This window comes from Scyliorhinus torazame, chromosome 17 (assembly GCF_047496885.1).
Source record: "Scyliorhinus torazame isolate Kashiwa2021f chromosome 17, sScyTor2.1, whole genome shotgun sequence".
Taxonomy (NCBI): Eukaryota; Metazoa; Chordata; class Chondrichthyes; order Carcharhiniformes; family Scyliorhinidae; genus Scyliorhinus; species Scyliorhinus torazame.
The window spans coordinates 7,920,844-7,936,809 of record NC_092723.1 but is presented as its reverse complement, the minus strand read 5'-3'; the positions used below and the strand labels follow the sequence as shown (position 1 = coordinate 7,936,809).

Sequence of the window (15,966 nt, the reverse complement as noted above, 5' to 3'; positions counted from 1 at the left end):
TATTCAATTTTATTCATGGGGTGTGATTAGTAAACAAGCCCAATTTCAATCATGTGGCCCACTGAGACAATGCAGGGCCACTCACGAACCTTGATTGCCCATTACTGGTCAAAAACAATTTTGGCACTGGACCACACAAGGTGATGAAAGCGTAGATGATGAAAAGTTTGGACAAGTAGTTTTGAAGCAGAGTCTTAATCAAGGAAAGAGTGGTTTAAGGAAGGGATTTTTGAGCTTAAGGGTTGGATTTTATATGCCCCCACCGGGCATGTTGGGGTGGGGGAGGGGCGGTGGAGACGCATAAAAACTTACCACCCTCCCACCCACCACCTAGCTCATTAAATCAGCAGCCCACCCGCCATATTTAAATAAGTAATCATGGGGCAACTGTTAAAAAACCAATTGATCCCGATAATACACTGCCCTAATATGGTCAGCGTGAGTAGTCAGGAGGGACTGGGCAGACTATTTATTAAAAATAATCTTTAAAAGGGTGAGTAGGAATGCAAATTGGGTGACAATACCCCTAAGATAGTATCCCCCTTTCTTCTTATATGCCTGCCCGAACCCTGCCTGCCCAATACAATCCATGGGCCTTCTTTAATTGTCTCTCAGTTCATCAAAAAGTAACTTCCTGTGTCTTGCATACTTCTCATCATCAGAGGGATCTGTTATTCTTTGTTCATGTTAGTGCCTCTATTTCCACTAAGGTATGATCATTTTGAACTTCCATGACAAAACTTTTGACTGAGGCTAACAATTTAGCCTGAGGGGCTGGTTTAGCACAGGGCTGAAGAACTGGCTTTTAAAGCAGACCAAGGCAGGCCAGCAGCATGGTTCAATTCCCGCACCAGCCTCCCCAAACAGGTGCCAGAATGTGGCGACTAGGGGCTTTTCACAGTAACTTCATTTGAAGCCTACTTGTGACAATAAGCGATTTTCATTTCATTTTCATTTCATTTTAATTTTTAATTTCAATTGTGAAGCATTCAATTAAGTTGTATCAACATTTTGTTGATGGCATAAATTCTTTGAAGCAATGGTACCACAAAAGAGTAAAAATAGCAATTTCATACTTTTCAAACTTGTCTGGTCAGGATTTTGCTTCAGTTTTCACATGTGGTTGCTCTGAATTTGATGTGGCTATGTCTGAAAAGCATTCCTTTATATCAACAAAGTTCAGTCTCAAAGTCAGAACAGTTTCTGCACGAATGGATCATCTGGTGTCATAAATTCTTCTGATCGTTAAATGTTTTCCTTATGCCTTCCCCAGGAGTGATTGCAGCACATTCCACTGATTTGTTGAAACCCATAAGAAGGCATACAAGTTTTGAACAATGTAAAAAAAATATACGGCTGCCCCACATGATTCAGCTGCTGCGTTGCAGATCAAATTCAAGGAGCGACTGGCACCTGGGGTGAATAGTGCACAGAGGTTTGCATTGTTCAGTCTTCCTTGTAGATCTGAACATTTTCCTGCCATATTTACAGCATTATCGAAGCTCTGCCCCTGACAATGTTTGCTGTCCAAACCACATTTGAAATGATTTCCAATACAGTTGTCTCCAGACACTCAGAAGTGTGGAATTGTAGCTGGGCAAAACAGAGAAATCGCTCTACAACTTCACCATCGCTGGCATACATCTTAAAATTAATGTTAATTGGTCCACATGACTCTCATCTGGTGTTGAATCAACTATTATGGGATAGTAATTGGCATCTTCGACTTCATTAGTGAATTGGTTTCTGAGCCACTCTGCCGTCATAGTGATGACGTCATCGTAGGTTCTGTACGTTTAAAAGGTTGGTCGTCCCTGAGCCACATTATTAATAACTTTTCAAATGCTCTTTGAGAAGCTCGTCAAATTCACTGAGATATTCAAGGCAGGCTAAAACATTACCTCTTCGACTTGACACTGATGACTCTTCATGTCCTCTTAGAGGTAGTCCAATGGGAGACAGCGGTTTGACTGCGTCAGCAACACATTTCAGCAGTTTCCTCCAGTAAAAACACTCCTTTTCAAATTCTTCCAGATAATTTACATCCTTGAACAAATGCACACATAGATTTAATATGACTTTTGGAAATGTCATGATCAGCAATATCTCCTCCAACATTTCTCCAGTTGGAGGACCCAAATGATTGTTTCCCTTGACTAGGGTCAGGGAATAATTTGCAAACATAACAGTTGATTGCCGTAGAGGTTTTCAAAACAGATCAACTAATTTCTCCTTTCCGCCGTGCCATTTCTCTTCACCCTCAGAAAATGGGACTCGTGGTGACTTGAAAACTGCTTTCGGTCTCGAACCTCAAACTCTTTTGTCTGATTTACATTTACCGATGTTCTCTGGTGCATTTATTACTGAATATTCAATCATACCCCAGTGGGATAAATTCTGACCATAATGCAATGTCTTCAGGGTTTCCTCCCTCACCTCAGCAGCAGAAGAGTTTGAGCAGCATCTTGTAGATCCATTCCCATTTCAGGGTCCACATCTCGTTCTATTTTTTCAGGCAATGTGTCGTTGTCTCTGGAAATCAGCAGATCAAAATCATTGGACAAGTCACCAAAACTTTTTTTGTGGATGTTGTTGTTGGGGATGAATGTGCAATTTGGGCATTGTTCAATACTTCAAACCTTTAAATGTAAAGTGCCAACGTCTCTTTTTTTGGGGGCTACACGCTGTCTTTGCTTCCACTGGGAGAAGGGTTTTGGTGGTGGGGTGCGGGCAAGCTGTCCATCCCCTTGTAAAATGCTCCCCGAAGACATGGGCAGCGGAAGGCCCGGCCACTAATGCTGGAACAATTAAAATCGATAGGAAGGGGTGAGGCCATGGAGGGATTTGAAGACAGACTTGAGCATTTTAAAATCAAAATGTTAATTTATTGGGGGCAATGTAGATCAGCAAGCACAGGAGTGATGGATGAATGGGACTTGGTGTGAGGAAGGACATCAGCAGTAGATCTTCGCATGTTTGTAGAGGTTGGAAAGCCAACGATCTCTACGTTGGCATATCCAAGTCGAGAGGTAACAAAGGCTTGATAAGGGCTGAAACATCAGATGAGAAGAGGTAGAGGTGAAATGTAATCATGTTATGAAGTCGGATATAGGCGGTCTCAGTGGTGGTACAAATATTTGGTTGAGAGCCAGTCTTGGAGTGAAATCTGACACCGTAGTTGTGAACTGTCTGGTTCAGCTTATTCTGGTTCAGACTGTTGTCAGGGCGAGGGAAGGAGTCAATGACTTCAGTCCTCCCAATACTTATACGGAGGAAATTTCTGCTCATTCAGTACTGGATGTCAGACAAGCAGTCCTATTGATTAGCAACAGTTGGGGAGCCGTGAAAGGAAGCGAGAGATTCTGTAAAAGATTTTACAATGAAAAAGCCCTAAGAGCAATTTACTACCTGAAGTTATGAGACTCAAAAGATGAGATTTTCTGCCCCCCTCCACCCCGCCCCCCCCCCCCCCCCCGCCCCACACTGCCACCGCAGAGTGTCTTCCAGCAATGGAGGTGGGTAACGGTTGGTTACCAGCGCGCCCCCTCCCCACCGTGTCTTCCAGAAATGGAGGTGGGTAACCGTTGGTTACCAGCGCGCCCCCTCCCCACCGTGTCTTCCAGCAATGGAGGTGGGTAACCGTTGGTCACCAGCCGACCTTCCAGTCCCGCCAATTCCACAGCATTTTGCTTGGCTCCCCCATCCGGCTGGGAACCCGCTGCAGGAAGTCACGTCCGGTAGGACCAGAAGATCCAGCCAGCGGGAAAGACCCCAAAATCCCTCCCAAAGTTTCAATTGTTCACTTTCTGGGCCAGAGAAATCAAGTGTTTTGCAGGAATATTGTTTTGTTGTTTCTCTTTCCTCACCTATTGGTGCACAAGGCAGACGTTCGCCTGTTTCCTTGGATAGTTATTCCTGGACCATACGAACTAGGAACAGGAGTAGACCACTCGGCCCCTCGAGCCTGCTCTGCCATTCAATAATATATGACTGATCTGTTTGTAACCCCAATCCCACAATCCTGCTGAACCCCAATCACCTTTCACCTCACCTTGTTTTTAAAAAATAAATTTAAAGTACTCAATTCTTTTTTTTCCCCCCAATTAAGGAACAATTTAGCGTGCCCAATCCACCAACCTTGCACATCTTTGGGTTGTGGGGGTGAAACCCACACAAACACAGGGAGAATGTGCAAACTCCACACGGACAGTGACCCAGGGCTGGGATCGAACCTGGGACCTCGGCGCCGTGAGGTAGCAGTGCTAACCCACTGCGCCACTGTGCTGCCCGATACTCTCTTTTCACAGCAAGGCCTGTGGACGTCGATTTAACCCTGTTAATTGAACGACCCAATTAAAAAAGATGTAATTGAACCAAACTTTCAAGATCCCTGGCTTCCTATGTTCCAACCCCACATCATTTTGTAAATATTCCACCAGCCGCTTGTGTTAAGCTGAAGCTAAACGTAAACATTAGACTTGCCATTATTTTGACAGCAATATTTGGGCCACTGTGTAAAATTACAACAAAGTCAAGTTATCCAACAGTGTCATGGTTCATTTTTAGTTAACATTCTCCTTTATTTACCAAAGAGAAAGGGGGTCTCTACATTGCACTGCACTGCGTGACGTAATTTCCTCTTCGAAACACTCTGTAATTAAGCACAAAAGCACACCAGAAATAGCTTGTAATCATAGCAAACAGTTGGAGAAGTGTTGATGTACGATAAAGTTTCCCCTAGTTACAGAATAGACCATGACGATATTTGTGATTTACATTTAAAACTTTGGACCACGCAGAGCTGCAAATTTGTGCTGGAAGCTAATTATACTGAGACAGGCAGCCGACACAGCCCTGCTTATTCACCTACATGCCTGTTTGGGAAAAAGGGAGGTGGAAAATAAGGCGCTGCTGGCATTCCTGCTGTTAAGATGGAAAATCCAACTGTAGCCATCTTGGACTTGGGATGGGGAATTTACCAGGGTTTCCAGTACCTCATGTTACTCCTGCACCCTGTTGTTCTGAAGTGGAGAAATAGAACTGGTCAAAGTTGACCATCTGAAGTCTCCGATTGGAAACCCAGCTGCCTTCCACCCACTAAGCTGTAGCCAGTGGGCACCCAGGTGGAAGAAACGTTAGGGTTAAAAGACAGCAGAAGAGTGCAGGATTTGCAGAAGGGTAATTGTCAATTCTCCCAGTTGCTCGTTTCAAATTGTGAACTGAGATCTTGAAGTAAACTTTTTTTTTGGGTAACGGTGAGCCATCAAACGAGGGCAGCACCTGTCAGGCTGGACTGAAAGAAGGGAGGCAGATGGCGATTCTGAGGACAGTGGTTATAAAGATGGCAGGACTGTTGGTATGTTGGGAAGTGCAGGGATGGTTCAGCTGAGGTGATCTATGAATTGTTCTCTGAGAGCTCTATAAGGTGGAGGGACAGGTGAGCGATCCTACTCCTGCCTTCCTCCTCCAGTTTTCCCTTCCCAGCTGATGACAAGGGTCGCGCTCTGTAAAATAATGTGGCATGCAGCACTGCACGAGAAATCTGGAGATGCTCGGAGCTCCTCAAGAATCAATTAAGCGGTGGTTCCATTTATGGTCTGCACAATAATATTTCAATGATGACATCACTCTCACTGGAGTCCAGCTCTTTGACCCCAGGTTCCTAACAGCGGTGGTGAGACATTATTGATCAAGTAGCCAGCCTGTGACCTGATGGTCTGTTTGGAAGTAGACATTGCACTGAGGGCTGGTGTGGGATGAATGAATCATGGTTGACACGGGGAAACTGGTCACAGACCTACTGCCTGTATAGTCACAAACCTTCTGTTGATGAAGTTTCCAGGCTGGTGATGGGGAGCATGCAAGGCAATGTTAACATTGTCTCTGACCCCATGGACTCTGGGGTCAGCTGCAATGCAATGCAGGCACAACCTGGTGCTTGCCTGTCCTGTTTTCTTTGTTCCACTGGAGAAGGAGACTTAGCTTGCTTGCCTCAAATAAAGAACATCAGAATGCCTTCTGACGCAGTAGTGTACAATGGACTGGGAAGTTAGGCAGCTGTCACCTGCATCAATCTCAAACAACCCCATGGCATAAAATACAAGTCTTACAACACCAGGTTAAAGTTCAACAGGTTTGTTTCAAATCACTAGCTTTCGGAGCACTGCTCCTTCCTCGGGTAGATGAAGAGGTAGGTTCCAGAAACATATATATAGACAAAGTCAAAGTTGCAAGACAATGCTTTGAATGCGAGCATCTGCGGGTAATTAAGTCTTTATTAAGTATTTTGTGAAGATCTCAGTTCACAATTTGAAACGAGCAACTGGGAGAGTTGACAATTACCCTTCTGCAAATCCTGCACTCTTCTGCTGTGTTTTAACCCGAATGTTTCTTCCACTGGCTACAGCTTAGTGGGTGGAAGCCAGAGAGAGGGTTAACCCCAGGTTAAAGAGGTGTGAATTGTCTCAAACCAGGACAGTTGGTAGGATTTTGCAGGCCCAGGCCAGATGGTGGGGGCTGAATGTAATGCGACATGAATCCCAGGTCCCGGTTGAGGCCGTTCCGCACACATCAGTACGGCCTCAACCGGGACCGTAACAGTCCCGGCCGAGACCACTGTGCAGCTCGACTCCTGCCTGGGCCGGCTTTAAAGGTCCTGAGTTAACCATCCCGTGGAAGTGCCTCCACCCCTCAGCGGGGGAGCTTGTACTCCATGAGGCTCATGGGAGTTTAATTGTGTCATCCCCGAGAGTCTCATGGGGGCAATAACGCCAACCATGAAATATCTCAACAGGCAAAAAAAATGGTTAGCCGAGCTCACAGGTTAAAAACTTGTGAAGTTGGAGAAAATAATCAAAAAATTGCCCAGCTCAAACCAGCAACTAATCTGCCTGCAGTGGACGAGCCCTATAACTGGAATTTCTGCAGGGTCTTTTTCTGGCGGTTAGCACCATGATTTTCTGGGCACATTTATCAGGTGGCAGATCAAGCGCTGCATGGGGCGGCAGGGTGGCGCAGTGGTTATCACCTCTGCCTCACGGCGGCGAGGTCCCGGGTTCGATCCCGGCCCCGGGTCACTGTCCGTGTGGAGTTTGCACATTCTCCCCGTGGTCTGCGTGGGTCTTGCCCCCACAACCCAAAAAGATGTGCAGGGTAGGTGCATTGGCCACGCTAAATTGCCCCTTAATTGGAAATAAAAAGAATTGGGTACTCTAAATTTTTAAAAAATAAAATAAAAGATCAAGTGCTGGTAGCAGTCCAACTTCACAAAAGGATTCAACAAACATACTTCCAGCACATGTCCATAATGCCTACTGCACGTCTGATCCCGGCAAACTTTCAGCCAGGTCAGGGGGGTGTGCAGGGGTGGTGGAGCCTATTCGTCTGCCATATTGAATCCTCAGGTTCCCGTTTCATGATCTGTTTCCTAGATCATTGTCTGCTTAACAGCATGGCATCCTCAAGCTACACTTCCACTGCCTGGACCACTCTGGAGGAGTACTCAGCTGAACAGGTATCAAGACGTTTAGTTGCTTATTTCACGCCCTGAAAATTATGGGGGAGCAGCCTTTGCCCCGCCCAATCAGGCAGGAAGCTGAGGAGCAGGAGCACAAGGAAGAGGAAGGCAGACACAATGGAAGATCAATAGGAAGTGGAGAAACAGGAAGAGGAAATAAGAAGGCTGCAAAGTTAGCAGTTCCCCCTACCGGGACTGTATGAGATCAAGTATTTCATGAATGATACCTGTAACCTCACCTCCCCATTCACCATAAGTCACATACTCCTTATCTTTCTTCTTTCACTATCTCATCAGTCTTGATCCCACAGCACATAAATAAACACCGCCAGAGGAACACATTCCAATTCAATTCTACAAATTCAACCTTTACACAATGCATACAAAACTAAAATGATGATGCTTGTGTTGTCTCTAATACCTGGCCTCCGCGTTCTTTTGCCTAATCTGCGAGATGTTTCCCCAGGGTTTGGATCATGGAGGGTGGATGGTAACTGGCATTAAATAGTGGACTTGGCTTCTGACTGCACCATCTCAGCCTGGGCTGCGACAGCTTGAAGCAAGGGCACGGGCAGAGTGGGAGGGGGTGGACACAGGAACGGCATCACTGTGAGAGAGGATGGCAGATTCATGTTCCATGGAGCCACTGCTGTGCCTCGGCATTCCTATGGCTCTATTGGAGAAGGTATTGATGGACTATTGTGATGCTCTGGAAGCCCCTTTTGGACAATGGTAACCGGAGCCATGATGATGACACTCTGAGCTTCTACCCCAACTCTTAGCGCTTAAGTGGAAGCTACGGTGCCCACTGTGCCACCAGCAACTGCATCGTGGTGGGTTGCACAAGTGTGCTGATGGAGGTGACCACCTGTTTCAGGTTGGAAAGAATGAGCTTCAACGTCTGTGCGAAGCCCTGTGCCAAGGTATTGCTGGACTTCTCCATGTTTTCTAACATCATGCACAGGCTTTCCAGTCCACCAGGCATTTTTAATGGACGCCCATCGGCCATCCTCTGTGGCCGGGTCAACCAAAGTCCTCATTTGACTTCTCTGCAGCAAGTCTAATTTGCAACCTCGCCCTCTGGCAAACTGAAACCTGCTCGGTGGAGTTGTGGACAGTGCGGACGGATGTTACAAGTTACAGAGGGACATAGATAAGCTGCAGCGTTGGGCTGAGAGGTGGCAAATGGAGTTTAATGCAGAAAAGTGTGAGGTGATTCATTCTGGAAGGAATAACAGGAAGACAGAGCACTGGGCTAATGGTAAGATTCTTGGCAGTGTGGATGAGCAGAGAGATCTCGGTGTCCATGTACATAGATCCCTGAAAGTTGCCACCCAAGCTGAGAGGGTTGTTAAGAAGGAGTACAGTGTGTTAGCTTTTATTGGTAGAGGGATTGAGTTTCGTAGACATGAGGTCATGTTGCAGCTGTACAAAACTCTGGTGCGGCCGCATTTGGAGTATTGCGTGCAATTCTGGTCACCGCATTATAGGAAGGATGTGGAAGCATTGGAAAGGGTGCAGAGGAGATTTACCAGAATGTTGCCTGTTATAGAGGGAAGATCTTATGGGGAAAGGCTAAGGGACCTGAGGCTGTTTTCGTTAGAGAGAAGAAGGTTAAGATGTGACTTAATTGAGGCATACAAGATGATCAGAGGATTGGATAGGGTGGACAGTGAGAGCCTTTTTCCTTGGATGGTGATGTCTAGCACGAGGGGACATAGCTTTAAATTGAGGGGAGATAGATATAAGACAGATGTCAGAGGTAGGTTCTTTACTCAGAGAGTAGTAAGGGTGTGGATTGCCCTGCCTGCAATAGTAGTGGACTCGCCAACACTAAGGGCATTTAAATGGTCATTGGATAGACATATGGACGATAAGGGAATAGAGTAGATGGGCTTTAGAGTGGTTTCACAGGTCGGCGCAACATCGAGGGCCGAAGGGCCTGTACTGCGCTGTAATGTTCTATGTTCTATACTCCACCCCTTTCTCTTGCTTTAGTTCCTGCACACTTGTACTGGGTGCTTCACAGTGAGTGAATTGTTCCTCAGTCCACTCATTTGAAACACATGCAGTGTCAATCTCTGATTTGGTGGTTGTGAGTATAAGATCGAGTGACGGTATCTCTTCACTGTCTTCTTTCTCCTCATCCTCTGATTGGGATGGTTCTAGTTCTTGGCTGACTGCAATCAAAAAGGATCAATGTTTGATTTTGAGAAGGGAGGAAAAAGTTCCAGCTTCCACCGGCTATGCCTTGTGAGTCGGAAGAGACTGCAATAATGGACAAGTGGGAAGAGAGGAGGAATATTAGGTGTGCAGACACCCCCAATATCAATCACTCCCATACAATGAGTGACCTTGGCCTCAGTGACACCCCTTGCGAGGATAACCAGCAGCCATACATAAATGTTGAACCATGAAGGCACACTGTCCCGTGTGGAGTTTGCACACTCTCCCTGGGTCTCACCCCCACAATCCAAAGATGTGCAGGGTAGGTGGATTGGCCACGCTAAATTGCCTCTTAATTGGAAATTCTTTTTTAAAACATAATAATCTTTATTATAATAATCTTTATTAGTGCAATGAAGTTACTTTCAAATCCCCTCGTCGCCACACTCCGGCGCCTGTTCGGGAACACAGAGGGAGAATTCAGAATGAAGGCATGCTCGTCCTCCTCCAGTTATTTCCTGCTTCTCCAGTTATGTACCATTTTCTCAAGCAAGAAATAGGGAAGTATGTCGCTCTGTGACCTGCAATATACTTAATATTTATGTGGCGCCAACATTGATAAGCTTTGTGTTGTAGATGTGAGGCTTCCAACAGTAAGGGCAATGCCAAGTATCTGCATTGTAGGGCGAGGAACATAGGAGCAAGAGTAGGCCAATCAGCCCATCGAGACTGCTCCGCTATTCAATGCAATCATGGTTGATCATCTATTTCAATGCCCTTTTCCCCATACTCTCCCCATTTCCTTTATGTCATTGGGATTTAGAAATCTATCAATCTCTGCTTTAAACAAACTCAATGACTGACCTTCCACAGCCCTCTGGGATAGAGAATTCTAAAGATTCACAATGCCCTGTAAAACTATTTCTCCTCATCATGGTCTTCAGTGACTTCTCCGTAATCTTGCCACTGTGTTCACTGGTTCTAGACTCCCCAACCAGGGGGAAACATCTTTCCTGCACCTACACTGTCTATCCCTTAAGTATTTTGTGGGTTTTAATGGGGTTATCTCTCAATCTTCGAAACTCTAGAGAATGCAGGTCCAGTTTCCCCCAAGCGCTATTCACAATACAGTCCCACCATCTTGGGAACAAGTCTTGTGAACCATTGTTGCACTCCCTCTATGGCAATAATGCACTTACTACAGTAAGAAGTCTTACAGCACCAGGTTAAAGTTCAACAGGTTTGTTACAAATCACTAGCTTTTGGAGCACAGCTCCTTCATCAGGTTATTTATGTTATTATTATTATTTTTAAAAGGTGAGCTGTGCTCCGAAAGCTAGTGATTCAAAACAAACCTGTTGGGCTTTAACCTGGTGTTGTAAGACTTCTTACTGTGCTCACCCCAGTCTAACACCAGCATCTCCACATCACACTTACTACAGTAAGGGGACCAAGGAGCACACAGTAATCCAGGTACAGTGTACCCAAGATTCTATTCAAATGTGATATTATGGGCCAGGGTTTAGAGAACTCCAAAGTAAATCAGGGAGTTCACCTGACCCACAAATTTTAATAGATTTTGGTTATAGGGAGCACAAGGGTCCACTTTCCAGGTGTGATGCAACAGAGATCTAAAGTATATTTAAACAAAAACAATGTTTATTCTATGAATCCAGATGACATTTTATAAACGCACAGTAAACATCTTATCAACTACCAACACTTATAATCCCCACAGATACAGTACTCTATGGGTAACACTTAATAACTTTCCTAACAACATCCATAAGTCAAACACCCCTTTTTAACAAAGACAGTAGGTTTGCATTCCATGCAGAAACAGGTATTACTTTGAAATCATCCAGTGATCTGGAAACATACTTTAGTAGGCAGAGAGATAAATCAAAATACATCTTCTTGCTTGAATGCAGCTCCCCAACTGAAAGACACAAAGCAGCTTCCAGTTCAAAACGAAAGTAAAAGACAGAACCACATTCCAGCTCCACTCACCCAATGACATCACTGCAGCTATTTGATAAACACCCATTTTTTAAAGGGACCCAGACATGACAGTAACACGATTTTGCTACTCCTGTACTCAAATCCTCTTGCAATAAAGGCAAAAATTCCATTAGCCTTCAGAATTGCTGCAACTGCATGTTAGCTTTCAGTGACTTTCAGTGGGCACCCAGATTCCTTTGTACATCAACGCCTTCTAATCTCACCATTTCAAAAAATATTCTGTACATCTGTTCCTCCTACCAAAGTAGATAACCTCACATTTTCAATCTGATATTCCATCTGCTAGGTACTTACCCACTCACTAAGTCTGTCCCAATCCCCTTGAAACCACTATGTGTCTTCCCCGCAACACACATTCCCAACTAGCTTTGTATCATTTGCGAAATTGGAACTATTACATTTTGCCCTCAGATCCAAATCATTGATATATATTGTGAACAGCTGGAGCCCGAATATTGATCCCTGAGGTACCCCACTAGCCACAGCCTGCCAATGCGTGAGTGTCCCATTTATTCCTACTCTGTTTTCTGCCGATTAACCAATCCTTACTCCAATCTATTCCTTCCTGTCCCATATGCTTTTATTTTGCTACCTAACCTCCAGTGGGAAATCTTCTCAAAGATCTTCTGAAAATCCAAGTATACCACTTCTATGACTCCCCTTTATCAATTATGTTAGTAACATCCTGAAAAACCTCCAACAGGTTCCTCAACAGGTTAATGGTGCAGTTGGCAGGATCTGCCATTTGAAGATGAACTCACTCACCTTGAAGGTTTGTACCAGGTCATTAAGTTTCTTTTTGCACATTATCCATGTCCTTGGAGCCGTACAACTGGCATTGACTGCTGCCACCCGCCATTTATTTAGTCACAATATGACCTCCCCTTTAAGAGGTACAGGCAACCTCTCAGTAGCTCCAGCCACTCATGATATCCTACTGATGCTTGCAGCAAATGAGCAAGGTGCATAGCTCTGGTTGCATGCAGCAATCATTTAGAACAGCAGGCAGCACAATTTTATCATGCCGCCTGCGATGTAACGAATGGACGTGGGTTAATCATACATTGCAATCCTCATGTCTATTTTCGGGAGTCAGACAATTTAATCCCCATTGAGTTTCGTGCCATTTTGAACGGCAAATAGAGTTGATTGTAAATTAAACAACAATGATTGTACATCTGAGTGTGCTACAGAATGCAAATATTTGTTATTTTAGTTTGTGACTAGTGCAATTTCACAAGTGCATGAGCTGACAAATTGTACTCTGCAGGCTAATAGTCTGAATCTACTTTTTGGAATTATACAAGGATTTTGGGCTGTCCAGCTCTGGGATTGAAGTTGTTGCTGAGAAAAGTTCCTTGGTACAGAAATTTAGCAAATAAGATAAGAAGGTTCAGGTAGATACGCTATTGACACATCCCTTTAACAGGTAGCGATGATTCTAAAAATATGTTGTGCAAAACATGATATGTGAAACATTGGTGTTCATTAAACCAGCATCACCAAACTAGTCATGTATAGAGGGTCCTAACGAAGGAGTTAATGACATATTGTAGTCCATATCACTTGCTTATTTTGCTTCTCGTGTCAAGAAAGCATCCTGCGCGTTAGTTCTACTTTTATCATTGTGAAAACGTGGGCCTGTGTGCACTTACCCTATTCAGGAAATACAGAAGACTGTACATGCCAGGAAACATCTGAACATCTCAGAGTACTAGCCACAGTTTATTGTCAATGTGTTAATGTAATCTTTTTGATGTACGTTCTGGTTTCGGTATCAATTTCTTCTGCTTCTTGCATTTATGTTGTTAAAGTTCTTGAGGCATTTGTGGTCTTGATGATTCTGTTTATCTCTGCAGCTCCTGAGTTGTACCTCCTTTAACATTGCTGAAATTTCAAGTAGTTTAAGATTAATTCTGCGATTCCCTTTGCTTAATGCTCTTCAGTAGTTGTCTGTGGACTGGACTCTGTAGCTCTATATTTTTGGCTTCCTGTCCTGTGGTAAGGTATTTGTTGTTTGGTTTCTATTTACTGCATTTCTTTGTAAAGCCCTCTTCTAGTTTAAATAGACGGTTCCAGTGGGTTTCTGTGATGTCATTTCTGTTTGTATAATTTTTCACTGACAGTGCTTTGTCCAATGTGGTTGTACGTGTGGTCCATTGGTTGCATGTGCGAGTTCAGCAACAACATTTCCATGGGTTGAATGGCACGCTACAAACATAAGTCGGCTCAGAATGTGGTGTGACAACAAAAGCGTCACCGGAGATATAGACACGCAGAGTCCCAGCTCAGCTGGCAGATTGGAAATTGACCCTCCGTCCATCCATGGCCCATGAAACTCAGCTAAGGAGGAAGGAAGGGAATTCTAAGCAATTAATATTGTTGGCTGCATTCATACCTGGACTGAGTAACCTGGAATGCAGAATGAACCTGTCACAGTGATCAGCCGAGGGACAGAACAAAACAACAAAGAGAATAAAGAAAAGTACAGCACAAGAACAGGCCCTTCGGCCCTCTGAGCCTGCGCTGACCATGCTGCCCGTCTAAACTAAAATCTTCTACACTTCCGGAGTCCATATCCCACTATTCCCAGCCTATTCATGTATTTGTCAAGTTGCCCCTTAAACGTCACTATCGTCCCTGCTTCCACCACCTCCTCCGGCAGCGAGTTCCACGCGAGTTACCCTCTGTGTAAAAAGCTTGCCTCGTACATCTCCTCTAAACCTTGCCCCTCGCACCTTAAACCTATGCCCCCTAGTTATTGACCCCGCTACCCTGGGAAAAAGCCTCTGACTATCCGCTCTGTCTATGCCCCTCATAATTTTGTAGACCTCTATCAACTCGCTCCTCAACCTCTGACATTCCAGTGAGAACAAACCGAGTTTGAGCTTAGGGGCTGGTTTAGCACAGGGCTAAATCGCTGGCTTTTAAAGCAGATCAAGGCAGGCCAGCTGCACGGTTCAATTCCCACACCAGCCTCCCTGAACAGGCGCTAGAATGTGGCGACTAGGGGCTTTTCACAGTAACTTCATTTAAAGCCTACTTGTGACAATAAGCGAGTTTGATTTCATTGGAACAATGTAAAGGCTAAAATGCAGACAGGCCAGATTAGAAAAGGGTGTTATATTTGGCAAGATGAAGGCAGCGGAAAGTCACAATTGAACAGTGAGTGGAGACAGTCTGCAAAAACAATCTGAAATTGATCTCACCGATGTAGAAGAGGCCACATTGTGAGCGACTAATACAGAATACCAGGTTGGAGGAAGGGAACCAAATTGCAGACTTTCTGTCCATGTCCCAGGTGACTATTTTGTGGTCACACGACATTCTCAGCTGACTTATGTTTGGAATGTGTCATTTAACCGTGGACAACTTGTTGCAAACCTCAATCATGCAACCACTGCACCACACATACAACCACATTGGACAATCCTACAGAACAGTGTTAAATCCAAAAGTAGTACATGGGGTGCGTGCATGCCCATCACCTGCCTTTAACAATGTAATTGGCTTCACACTGTAATTGTCAAGGGATAGAATTGCTGATACAGTGACAGATTCCCCTCTCTTTCTTTCAAATTAAAGGCCGGGATTATCTGACCCCCCGCTACCCTATTCTCCGGCACCGTTTTTTGGATGGCGGCGGGATTCCCGCCATGCCGTTCGGGGGCCATTGACATTGCCCCCCCCCCCGGCAATTCTCCGGGCCCCGATGGGCCGAGTGGCCGTCCAGTTTTGGCCAGTCCCGCCGGCGTGAATTACTCACCTCACGCACAACGGGACCTAGCAGGTGAGTGTGCGGGGGCAGTCCTCAGGAGGGGCACGGGGGGGATCCAACCCTGGGGGGCCCCCACGGTGGCCTGGCCCACGATCAGGGCCTACTGATCTGCGGGCGGGCTTGTTCCGTGGGGAGACTTCTTTCCTCCGCGTTCAATCCCGGCTCTGGATCACTGTCCATGTGGAGTTTGCACATTCTCCCCGTGTTTGTGTGGGTTTCGCCACCACAACCCAAAGATGTGCAGGGTAAGTGGATTTGCCATGCTACAAATTGCCCCTTAATTGGAAAAAATGAATTGGGTACTCGAACTTCATTGAAAGAAAAAGTTAGGTGGGATTACAGGTGTGTGTTGGACCTAGGTAGGGTGCTCTTTCAGAGGGTAGGTGCAGACCTGATGGGCCGAATGGCCTCCTTCGGCACTGTCATGATTCTATTCCATTCTGTCTTCGAACTCTCCCTTCTTGGGCAGCATGGTGGTGCAGTG

The 15,966-nt window shown here is 45.3% G+C and overlaps 1 long non-coding RNA gene across 1 annotated transcript; it reads right to left on the bottom strand.

Annotated features, from left to right (window-relative positions):
- Positions 1–996: 996 nt before the first annotated feature.
- Positions 997–14,995, bottom strand: LOC140393504 (uncharacterized). The gene is made up of 4 exons (XR_011935632.1): positions 14,914–14,995; positions 13,360–14,047; positions 2,437–2,532; positions 997–2,046 (listed from the first exon to the last, which is right to left on the bottom strand). It is a non-coding gene; the product is annotated as an uncharacterized lncRNA (long non-coding RNA).
- Between the last annotated feature and the right edge of the window lie 971 nt (positions 14,996–15,966).